Below are 12,502 nucleotides of genomic sequence, written 5' to 3'. Positions count from 1 at the left end.
GCAATAAAAAAACTACACTAACAGGCATATTGGGGTTTTTTCTGCTGGTAGCTGGAAAACGTTGCAGCGAGTAAAGCAGGGCTGCCTCGCTCCCCGAGGCGGGCGGCAGCGGCACCGCAGGGGCAGAGCGGGTGGGAGGCTGTGGGTGACGGTTGAGTGGGCTGGAGCTGGAGGAGCTGAGACTTCTGCATCAAGAGGAGGGTAACAAACCTCCCGGCTCTCCACGTCCCGGCTTCCCGAAGGCTGCGAGGGGACCCTGGATCTGCCTCTCAGCCCCACAAAATCCCGTGGGTGTTGAACCCCCCATGCCTGCCCTCATGGGTGCAGCCATTTCAGGCAGTGGGGAGAGGGGCAGAGCAGCCCCGGGGCCATCCCTGCCCGGGCAGCTCAGCACAGAGCAGCAGCAGCAGCTCCAGGCGTGCGACCTGCACGTCCCCGCGCTGCTGCCGCTGCAGCAATGCCAGCTCCCGCGGCAGGCAGGGAGGGAGGATCCTGCAAGAGGAGATGAGCAGCACAGGCCCATCAATGAGACGCACCAATCCTGACACCTCACCCGGCGACCAGAAACTGCTGCTTTGGGCTGAAAGCTGTTGAGTGGCACCGGGCGCCAGCTCTGCCTCAGCGGTGCTGGTGACAGCCAGCCTAGCATCCCCTGCAAGCGCAGGGATAAGGGAGAGCGTTACCCGCACCAGCGCTGAGTGCATTAAATCCAGGAGGCTTTCAGAGCAGCGGAGCAGATGGAGATCTTGGGCTGCATGAGGACAGGCCCCACGGCTCGGGAGATGGCTCAGAAATATTGACGGGGGCGAGGGAGAGTTCTTAAGGGCAGGATACAGCCGGGATTTACAGCTCTGATCCGACTTCTCACTGGCGACTCACGTGGAAGAGAAACCACTCTCGCACACAGGCATTTTGCACCCCGTTGCCCATCCTCCTCTCCCCACTCCTCGGGCACAGGTCAGCTCCACCAAGGGCTTTCAAGAGGTGAGAGGAGGTGATGGGCGAGACGCAAAATTAAATCGGCTGCATTTTATAGCAAAATACACATGAAAAACCAGAGAAACAGCATGTCCCAAGACAGCCTCTCCCGCATCCCTGCCCTGCGCAGGAGGGCCCGGGGGCACGCGCCCCCCCGGAGGGGAACAGCCGCCTGCAAGCCCAGCTGTCTGCAGCACTGGGTCCAGAAACATCCCAGAGCATCATTATTATGCAGTGCCAAAGGCATGCTAGGCACTTAATAACACGCAGTTAGATTAATTAGTAGCGAGCGTGTCATGGCGTATGCCTGGCCTGCGCCGGCGTGCCGGGAGCACATGGCTCCATGAGACCCGGATTAATTATGCATGAGACACGGAGCAGGGAGAGCGGCGGGCAGAGCCCCCAGGAGCAGCGAGGGGGGCTCAGCTCCGAGCCTGGGCAAGGCTGTGTCAGGGAAATGACAGAAATGTTGGCACATGCCTACAGAAAACGCTCTTTGTCTTCATTTCACAAAAATTGGGGGTGATGGGGAGGGAAGAGGGGTGTACACGCTGAAGCATCCTCCCCTCCCTCTCTGCAGCACGGCTTCTGGATGGGGTTTGGAGCACTAGCATCAACCTTCCCAATGCCAGGGAGCCCTGCAGCGCTGGGGGCTCAGGCAGCAGCTCCAACCTGCACGTAAACACCCCGAGCACCGAGCATGGGGCCGGGAGCTCAGCCGGTGCTGAGCACCGCTGCGGCTGCTCGCAGAGGCTCCCTGCTGCGGCGGGGGCTGCCAAACGCTGGCCCGGGCTCCCCCAGGGACACGGCTCCAAGTGAGCGACTCGCAGGCTGCGCAGCGAGGAAGAGCGTGGGGAGGCAGGCAGCCAAACGCTGCACTTCAGGGCACCGAGCAGGGCTGGCAGGATTTCCTGACCTGGGGAGGGAAAGCGTCGGTCTCCCCTGCCCCAGGGCACCCTGCAGCGACAGGGGAGGAGGAGGAGCAGGGCCCTGGAGCCGCAGGGCAGCCAGGGCTGCGGGTGCCACGGCTAAGCCGTGCCGCTGCTGCGGGAGCACGGGGACCGGCTGGGTCGCTGCAGGCAGCTGGACACGACCCCGGGCACAAAGTCAAGGCCGACAGACCGTTCCGGTCACAGGCGTGAGTCATGGCTGGTGACAGAGTGTCCCTCAAATGCCGCTCAGGAGCCTTCGCTGGCAGAGCACCATCTCCCCGCACCTCCGCAGCACGGCTGTGGCGCTGCCTGGGCATCCTTTCCAGGCACAGCCGAGGAAGGGGCTTCCTCAAACCCTTCCTCCTCCCAGGAAACCCAACCAGACCTGGCCAGGGCCCCGCTGATGCGGAGCCAGAGATGCCCTGGCTGGTGCCCGTGGGCAGGCACAGAGCACAGCCCCAGCCCGTCCTTCCTGCGCCGCGGGGCTGCGGGAATGTGAAATCTGTTTAGCACAGTGAGACAAGCCTCTGGCCAGACATCAGCTTTTTCCAGAACCTCGCAGAGACTGTTCCTACAGCAGGAGTAATGAATCTGTAACATGAAAAATCTCCCCTAAGACAACAGCTCTGAGCCCTCCCAAGTAAGCCAGCCACAGCTCCCAGCGCAGCCACGGCTCCCGGCACAGCCACGGCAGCTTGGACCTCAGCCAGGCTGCAAAACTTCCCCGAGGTCTCCAAACCTCAGGCTCTGAGCTCCTGCTGATCTCTGCGCTGCCGTAGCCACGGCCAGGACGACCCACACGGGGATCTCGCACCAAACACCCCAGCTCGATGTCCGCCCCAGCACAGGACACCCCTGTCCCAGTACGAAGCTGCCTTCTCCCAAGTGCCACTGGAAGAGCAAACGCCATTTCACACCACTCAGCCACGGTTAAATTAAGAGCAGCAGCAGCCTGGAGCGGCGGGTGTCGGACGAGCACCAGTCCCTTTGCAGCCTCCTCGCAGGGAAACTGGGTCAGTAGAGGCAAGGGAGAAGAGGAGCGGGAGCTCGCTCTGCTCCCCGGGCCCTGGGGGTCCAGCGGGGCTTGCAGCACGTGAGTCAATGGAAAAGGCTCCCTTCGGTAACCCAGATTCTGCAGTTTAATTAGGCTCTTGGTGGCTTCAGGATTTATTCAAACCCGTGAGGTGTTGAGGAGCCTTGGTGAGGGGCAGAGAACCCTGCGGAGGTCCTGCAGCACCTCTGCAGCCTGGTGGATCCCACAGCAGCTTTGGACACATCAGCCCAGAGCAATTCTATGGGATGCACCGGCTGGCCCCACCCAAGGCACAGCCTCCCGGCAAGCCCCACCAGCCCTCCAGCCCTGCGCACCCCGCCCGCTCCCACTGCGCCAGCACCCCCTTAAACCAGAGCCCCCTCGGTCACAAGGGCAGCGAGAAGCCCCGGTGCTGCCACTTCCCATCTTTGCAAGGCCCAGGAGAGCCTCCTCCAGCGATGCAGGGACAAGGCGGTGACGAGCGCAGACCCTGGCAGGGCGAGGCTGCGGGAGGAGACGCGTGGGGAGGTTTTACTGCGTGAGCGTCACGATGTCCCATGTGCTGGCACGTGCAGAGAGCTGGGACCATCCCGGCCACGGGCCCTGAGCCCGCTGCCTCCGTCCTGCTGGGAGGCGGATCAGGCTGTCCCTGCGCCGCAGCCCAGCTGACGGAGCTGGGGAGATGCTTGGTGGGTAAATACCAGGAAAGGGCAGCGCTGTTGTCCTACAGTAATGGGTTAGCGGCAGCGCTCGGTACAGCTCGGGAGGGAAATCGTTTTGAGCAGCGGAGGGGAGGCAGCCGTGACCCCAGCGGCTCCGGGCGCGTGGCCGGCGGAGTGGGATGGGCAAGGATGGAGCGGGGAGGTCATGGAGGGCTGTTTGCATGGGCTGATTGAAACGGGGACACGCCAGCACCGCTCACCAAACAGACCGTCTCCGGCAGCGCAGGCTCCGGGGATACCCCTGCGCTGGCGGCCGGCTCACCCGGAGGCTGGGGGAGCCGAGAGGTGCAGGAGAAAAAGTGGCTGAGCTACATCCATGCCAAGGAAGCATCACCTTCCCCCAGCACCGCCCGGGCGCTGCTGGCCCTCCTGGCTCCTCCATGGCTCCTGGGCTGCTCGATCGCACTGGGGCTGGCCCCGACGGCTCCCATGGCAGCACACGCTGGGGACCGGCTTAGCCACCGCTGGCACCGCAGGGAAACGGCTCCCACCAGGTAACCTGGACCATCCCCATCCAACATGGACCTACCAGATTGCTGGTGGTCCAGATCCTATCCCAGGGTCCCAAAGAGATCCAGGTTCACCTCCCAGCCATCAGCCTGTTTCTGTGCAGCTCTCTAATTAATTAAATGGTATATTTACCCTTCAGTCCTGTTGGCTGGAGAGAAGTAAGTCTCCTTGTCCCCTAACCCATGATATTGGCACACTCGGGTCACCAGGAGGAAAGGGTCTCTGCGGAGGGATGCGCTGCAGGCAGCCCCCACGCCCGGTGGAAGGATCAGTCCTTCACAGAAGCAGTTCCCTGCCAGCTCTGCCGCATCCCACCCCAAGGATTAGTTTTAAAGCAATTTTGGAAGAACCCTGATAATTCTGGATCTTTCCAAGCTGCTGCCTCCCTTGCTGCCAGCTGCAGGAGGAAAGCTCTGCTCTCCCGGGGTTCCCACAAACGTCCTCTTACAAATTGCTTTTGGCCACATATGTCACAACCTCACTGCTGCCACAACCTGCACGACCGGGGACCCCCCCCCAGCTGCAGCAGACGTACGTATCCACTTTAAATGGCACTTTGCATCTCTCTGCTGAATGTTTCAGAGCAAAGTTTGCTTTTTGCACCCCGCAACGCTCTCTGAAGCGACCCTTCCCCAGCCAGGGCTGACACCGGGCATCCCCCAGCAGCGGGGAGACTCTGTCCCACCCACACCGAGGGCCGGGAGCTGCTGGCAAAGCGGGGCTGGCCCCGCCATCTCGCCTTCTCAGAATATTTTTGCAACCTTTTCCTGGGCTCCTCCTCCTGTGATTTTCCCAGCTGCTGGTGAACACCACCTTGACAGAGCTGAGCTGATTTCCTCCATCCTTTCCATCCGTCCCTGATGGCTTACGGAGGGGCTGGGATCTCAGTGGGAGCCTCAGACTCCACCAAGGAGTTTTGGGGGATGCTCCTCTGGCTGGGGATCCCAGGAGGGATCCCAGCCCCATCCCAGGGGCACGAAGGGGAAGAGCAACTGATTTCCCACCGGAGGGTCCCTGACTAAGCACCGCTCCACCACGGGAGGGGCTGCCGGTGAGCATGGAGCAGAAGGAAGAATATATCTTCCAAAGCTGATTAAAAATAGATGCAGCATCTCGCTAATTATGCTGTGTAATTAGCATTTGTTTTCTGCTTAGCAGAAATCTGCAGGGAGTGAAGCTGAGCTGGACCCCACCTATCTTGTTTGCCCCAGCCTGGGCAGAGGAGCCTCATCCCACGGAGGGATGGGCTGCAGGGGGGTCACAGTGCACCCCGTGCCGCCCCAGCACCCCCAGCCCCGGGCGGCGTGGGGACCCGCGCTGCCTGGGGCTGGGGGTACGGCGGCAGCACAGCCTGGGGGTCCCCACACATCCTCTCCCACACTTAGCTCCCTGTCAGCCCATCTGCACCCAGGCTGTAAGCAACAGATGACAAGATCCACAGCGATGCTGGAAATTAGGTCAGCGATAGCCTGCAGCAGATTTTAACATTTATCATCCCGGTGAGGCTCTTATGCAAGTCAGAGATGCCACAGGGCAGCCCCTCGCCAGCGGCCGCCCCCGGCCCGGCTGGCGGAGAGCAAAGGAGGGGGGCAAAGGCCTTGATCACCCCGCAAGTCCCCTCCTGCCAGGGCGGGGAGGGGAGGGAAGCAGGGCTCCATCACACCACTGACTCCGTGCTTGTGAAAGCCAGGGACCAGCAGCCTCCTCCCAGACACTCGCACACCCCCCTGCCCACCCGGCCTCTCACCCCCGTACCCCGATGGGGTGGGCAAACCCCCAAGGGGACACAGCTGTGCTGATTTATTCCCTCCCAAGAGGGGAGTGGGACCCCAACTCCCCAGCAGAGCCCGGAGCGACTGCTCCCTGCACCCAGCCCCAGCTCACCACCGGCCTTTTCTCTCCAGCCCCCTAACGCCATCCTACGCCCAGAGACCAGGCTGGTTTCTTGCACCGATGTTAGGTTTGGGATGGGTTCTGTTTCACAATTGGCAACGCTTTCTGCTCCTTTCCAGATCACCCATATGCCGGCGCCATTAATATTGATGAGCTCTGTGGAGGCATCCAGGGCTGGGAGAGGAGCCGCCAGCACCAGCCTCCCCGGCACAGCGCTGCCTGCTCGCACCCTGCCCCAGGAGCCAGCTCTCGCCGCTCATCCCAGGGGTGCCGAGCTGCCAGATCCCCAGGGCCGGCCGGGGCCGCCTGGCTCATCTCTGGGCTCTCTCCAGCAGCAGGAGAGCTCTCTGGAGCCAGACGCGCCCGCAGCCCCTCTACACTCTGCTTGGCTGCCCCGGCTGCAAGTCCTCAGCCCTGATGCTGCCGCCTCAGCCCTTCCTTAGCCCCATCCACCTCGCAGAGCCATCGCACACCCGACATCCACGACCCTTCCCGAGGGCTGGAGCAGGGGCACCGTCCCCCACACGCTCCCGCTGCAGCTCTGCCCTCCTTTACCCGACTGCTTGTGAGATTTAGGGAGCAGCTTTTGCGTCCTCGGCTGCTTCCCTTGCTCCAGGTGCTGCAGCCGCGCGGTCCAAGCGGAGCTTGGCAGGTCCCAGGGAAGGAGGCAGGAGAACAGCAAGCAGCGCGGCGGGGGGAGGCTATTTTCAGCAAAATGCAATTTACCCGCCTTCAGTCGGAAGGAGAGAAGAGGCTCCGGCCGGCTGCAGGGACGGCTTCGCAAACCAGCCTGACCGCGGGGCTTTGACCCCCGGTGCCCGCCCCTGGGCTACAGAGGGAACACCCGGAGAGGCTGTGACGTTACCCTCGAGGGACTGGGACCTCCCTGGCCCTGATGCTGCCCCAGGGGTAGGGTAGAGCCCGGCTGCTGCCCGCGCTGCCCTGCCCCTTCCCTGTAGGCTGTAGTGGCCGCGGTGGTCTCAGTCACAAGCAATAACCACACCAAATTAATTGGAAACCAGTTTACTGCAAACAAAGAGAAACCAGGTGACATTTACCTAGCAAACTAATTGATATCCAAGTAATTTGTTGGAGAAACTTTGTTATATGCCAGTTGGATTTCCCAAACCCTCCCAATCCTACTCATTACAAACAAGGTTTGTGTGTTAATCAGAGAGCTTTAATCACATTGCTACCCACCATAATTCTGAGCAAGTTACAAAGCTGCCAGATTTGTCACAGGCTTTCAGATCCTAAACACTCTCTTAAGAATTTGTTTGATATTTTATTAGCGGGCAATAATGCTCTTCGTGAAGAAGATTTCTCTTTCAAGCGATGACACAGGAGCAGAGCTGGCTCGCAGCACCACCTCCCCTCCCTTTCATCTCCTTCCTGCGCCTGTCATCGCAGGCAGGCAGCCCTCCCTCCAGTCGTGCCACTGGCCTGGTTAATCCCATCCTCCTCATCAGCACACAAACGGGAGCTGTTTCCACACAAGAGAAACGGCTCCAGTCAAAACATCAGCTGGGAGATGCTCGTCCCCCCGGCAGAGCCACCTACACCAGGCAGGGCGCGAGGCAGGAGCCCCTGCGTTCACCGGGAGCCTCCCATGTACAAGGTTCTCAGGAGTGCTCAATAAATATAACATTAAAAAAAAAATAAAATCGATGCACTAGCTCATGAGCACCAGCAGTGGAGTGTGAACAGCTGGGGGTTTGCAGGCAGAGGTACAACAAGCCAAGCAGCGAGTCCAAGAAAAGCAAGAAAAAGCACGTTCCTAAGGAAACATTCTGCATCAAGCCCTTGAATTGGGAACTAAACCAAGAATTAATTACAGGCTGATTTTACGGCCTTTATTTTGTATTTTTAAAGCTGATCAGACCTCCAGAACGCGAACAGCGGCACTCTGAGCATGCCCTCGCGGAAGGAAGCCGGCACGTGCGGGGTCCTGCAGAGCACCCGTGCACAGGGCCCCGGGGGGCTGCGCCCCAGGAGAGCAGCCAGCCCCACGTCACCTCCTGTTTTGCCACCCTATCCTCCTCCTGGAGCCCAGGCACCGCGGGAGGAGGCTCATTGCCGTGTCTGCTCAGCAGCAATGGCTCTTGGGCCCCCAATAAATCCAGCCCGTAGCCCAAGAGATGGAGTGGGCACCTTCTCGCATCCCCCAGCCCCTTCCAATCCCCCGTGCGGGGCAGCCCGTGGTCCCGAGCCCGGTACAGCTGCCTGCTGCTCGGGTCGACCTGCCTGGGCAAGGCTTTACCTCTGCCCGCCGAGGCTCACAGCCCCTTCAGCCAGCTCCCCTCCACGCGGGCAGAGACTGTTGGCCCTGGGTCGAGAAGAGCAGGTGCCACAAAGAAATCGGGTCTTTACTCTCATCTGCCCGAGACGAGAGCACCGCGCGTGCCCTGCCTCCCGCCCGCACCCCCCTCCCAGGCACCCCTCAGGGGGCACAGCCACGGCTTTGCTCAGACACAGCCCCTGCCTCCAGAAAGGAGAGGGGTACGTGTGTGCTGCGGATCTGCCACCTTTTGGGCTGAGCCCTGTACAAGCTGCTCCATCACCCTAATGACACAGCTCATAATTATCTCATTTGCTATTAATTTGGATGTCAAGAGAAATTCCACTCATTTGCTTTTAATTAATACGGCCTTAAAATAAAGCCAGGGGGCTGGCAGGACTCTGGCAAGAGGTGTCTGCATCAGTATTAGAGAGGATCAGCTGAGACCAACAAAGGGAAGAGTGGTTGGGGTGGAGAACTATTTATAGGACAAAAGAAGACAACTGCAAGGGAAGCGGGATGCTTCCCAACCTCAGCAGTGCCCTCTGCACGCACAGGCGCTGTCTGCCAGCACCGACCGTCGCACCCAAGGCACAAGAGGCTTCTGGATGCCCTGATGAGGCTCAGCTGTCCCAGAGAGGACCAACACTAAAAATGCCTGTTTGCAGCCAGAGATTGGGGCCCAAAGCTGGGCAACGGCCTCCCTGCTCCGAGCAGAGCAGAAGGGCGAGAGCCAATGGCACACAGCTGCCCCAACCAGCTCTACGCAGGCCAAAAGCACTGGAAACGCCGGAGGGGAAGCTCAGCTGTTTGTGGTGGGAGCTCTGCAGCCTGTGGGTGCAAGCTGCACCCAGATGATGGCTTGATGCTCCCAGTCTACAGATGGTCCTGGTTTGGGGAAGCACGAAGGAGATCGTCCCTCCTAAATCTACCTGACCAGCACAAGTCAGAAGGGAAGAGGAATGAGAATTGGGGGTGGAGAGGGGGGGAAATCCCAACAAAACCACTTTCCAGTGGAAACCCCAACAAAACCACTAGCATGAGTGTCCCAAAATACAAGCCTTGAGTCACCAGAGCTCAGTCCTTGCAATACAAACTGCACAGGCAGCATCTAGCCTACCACAAGCTCCAGACACGGAGGTGGAAATTCATCTCACCCAGCTTTAGACATCTGTGACTGAGTTACTCATCTAGACTCCCTCAATAATCAGAGAAGAAACACAGACTTGCATCCTAAAGCATCTTCTCTTCCTTATCAAGGGACCCCAGATAAGCAGCGCACGTGCGGAGATCTTCCTTCCTGATCTCTAGGTGTCCACAAAAAATGTAGAGGAAGCAGATCTGGAGAATCTGTAGCAGAACAAATCAGTTATCATTTGGCTGGCACAAATCTTACACCTCCCTTCAGATCCTCAGAGGGCAAAGCAAGCTGTAAAACAAGTGGCCATAAGAGCTCTCAGGAGGCAGGTGAGAAGCTCCTACCTGGAAGGCTGGCACCGATATCAGGTTCGGAAGGGAATGGGTTTGTTTCCTTATGCCAGCTCGGGTTTGCACGGAGAACTTCCGTAGCAGCCTTTGATCTGCCTCTAACCGCGTGCAGGGCTGAGCCTGACCTGCAGTAGCCAAGCTTGCAGTGAGGAGTCTCCGCATGGGGCAGCTCAGGTTTAATTAAGCCAGCGCAGGCTGTGTCTGTTGATGAGTCTAAGGCATGACAGCCAGAAAGGGCTCTCCAACATGTGCATCTCAGCAGGGCGAGCGACTCCCTCCAGCCTCCCCACCGGTGAAGCCAAGAACTGGTTCCTGCTTTAATTACCAGCTTCCTGGAGGAAGGAGCTGGCTGCAGGGCAGCGGCTGGGAGCCCTGGGGACACGCAGCCCCCTCCTCAGAAAGCCACCCGGCCACGCGCCCCATACGCAGATGCCGTGCATGGGAGGCTGCACAGGCCAGGCAGATCCAAGCGTTCCCAAGAACTGGCAGTTCTTTAAAGCTTTCCTACTCACACATCCCCTCCCAGCAGCATGTTCTCACGCAGGGGAGGGATTAGGCACGCTCCACACCCCCAACACGACTCCAGCAGGAATCATTTTGCAGAGCTGTCTTGGTGCCACATCTCTTACAGAGAGCACAGCAGGGAGTCAGGAAATCCAAACCCACACGGCAAATCCCAACAGTACGGGCTATGGAGCAGCCACCCGGAGCAGAGCCGGAGGATGCCAGCGCTACAGCCCAGCCCCAGCCGGCAGCACCGGCTGAATGATAAGGAGCAGAGGTGGCAGGTTAGTTTAATCAAAGGTAGTCAGCCTTAATCCATCCTCCAGGCACACAGCAGAGGGGCAAGGACTGTGTTACAGTACACTTTCACTGTAGTGAGGAGCTGAAGAACTATCCCAACAACCTTCTCCTTTTTACAGAGCCCCCACTGCGGCCACAAGAGAGGATTCAGTCTCCTTCCTTCATCTCTCCACCTTCTTCCCCTTTGGTTTCACTCCATTCTACTTCTTCCCATCCATGTCCCAGATTTTTGCCAGCCCTTAGTTACCGGTATTTAGCGATTAGCACTAGTGAACAATTCTGCCCCAGCTTGCGGCCCTTGCTTGTCACCCGGGAGGCGTCGCTGCACGGCCACATCCCTGCTCCGCGTGCCAGGGCTGTGCTCCGCAGCAGGCCCAGCTGCTGTGACCCCGCAGCTCCGGCCCCGGGCCCTGTTCACCAGCAGCACTGAGGAGTTACCGAGCAGCGCGACCCGTTCAGAGGCTCCTGAACGGTCACAGATAGAAACGTTAAAGAGAAAAGTACCCTTGGTAATAACACCAGGCAAGGCTTTATAACAAGTCAGCAGTAAGTTGTTGGGAACTGGAGAACAAATACTTAACACCCAGAAAAGCTAATTTCCAGCAAACGGAGAGTTAAAAAGGAAGAGATGTGTATGAGTTTACTTAGGAAGGACACTCAGGCTCTAGTCCCTGAGTTTCTATTAAGAGGAGGTTTCATGCATTACAAAGCGATTTTCCCTTCCCTAGTTTATAAGCCAATTAGATAAAGACCAAGTTAATCCCTTATTGTGTTCAGAGAGCCACGAGTAGACACCAAACACGGAGATTAGTCCATTTGTTTAACCGCCTCCCCTGGTTTTGGCAGCCGAGAGAGCACGGCACGGTACAGGTGAACACGAACCCAAGCAGAACAGAGCCCTCGCTCCACCGGCCCTGCAGAGAGGGCTGCAAGGTCTCGCCACGAAGGCAACACCCCTCCTCCCAACAACCCTGTAAAGGGGACTTTAATCCAAAGTCATCTGATCTCAGTTTACCTGCACTCAGAACAAGAAGAGCGCAGAGACACGTCCGTTCACGCAGAGGGAAGCGGCAGCGGGCAGCGCTGCCTGGGGGAAGCAGCGCATAGCGATGCTTTTTGTCTTTTTGTTTGTTTGTTTGTTACTGTTCGCTTTTTCCACTCCATCCCTCCGGGCAGAGGCATCTCCCCTGCAGCGAGGCAGGCCGCAGCGCGCAGGCCGGCTGAAGGCAGCAGCGTTCCCGGCCCAGCTCTCTCGCAGGGCGGCTGCGCAGGCCCCACCACACCAGAAGGCCCGGAGCCCGGCAGGAAGAGGCAGCCCCCGCTGCAGACCCAGCACAGCAAGAGCCTCACGTTCCTATTGAGGAACCCAGCTCAACGCAGCCCAGCTCACGTCTTTTGCTGCCGAACCTCCACCAACTGGCACACCCCAACCCTCTCGTGGTCAAACAGCAACGAGAAGCGCACAACATCACCAAGATATCAGGAGAGCTTAAAACCGCAGACGCTCACCCGCTTCAGCTGGGCAGCCAGGTCAGGAGGAGCTACGGTCCCATCTGCCGAGGAAACCCCTCTTCTAGCAGGGCAATCCCCAGAGCAGGAGCCGCTCCGCTCCCCGGCAGACCCCTCCTCTGGCACAGCCGAGCCAAACGAGGTGCTTCAGCACTGCCAAGAGAAATTTGCAGCCGGAGTGGTGTGACCCAGAATTTGGGATGAGCCTGGGCAGCTCCTGTGGCACCCCAGGACAGGCAGGCTGCTCCCCAGGCCAGCAAAGTCCAGGCCAAGGCAATCAGCAAAAAAAGATGGATTCTTCTGGTGTTCTGCCCACAAGATCTAAGAAACACCCCCCCCCTCAGCATGCCATGTG

The sequence above is a fragment of the Ciconia boyciana genome, chromosome 16 (assembly GCF_034638445.1).
Source record: "Ciconia boyciana chromosome 16, ASM3463844v1, whole genome shotgun sequence".
Taxonomy (NCBI): Eukaryota; Metazoa; Chordata; class Aves; order Ciconiiformes; family Ciconiidae; genus Ciconia; species Ciconia boyciana.
This window is presented reverse-complemented; position numbering follows the sequence as displayed.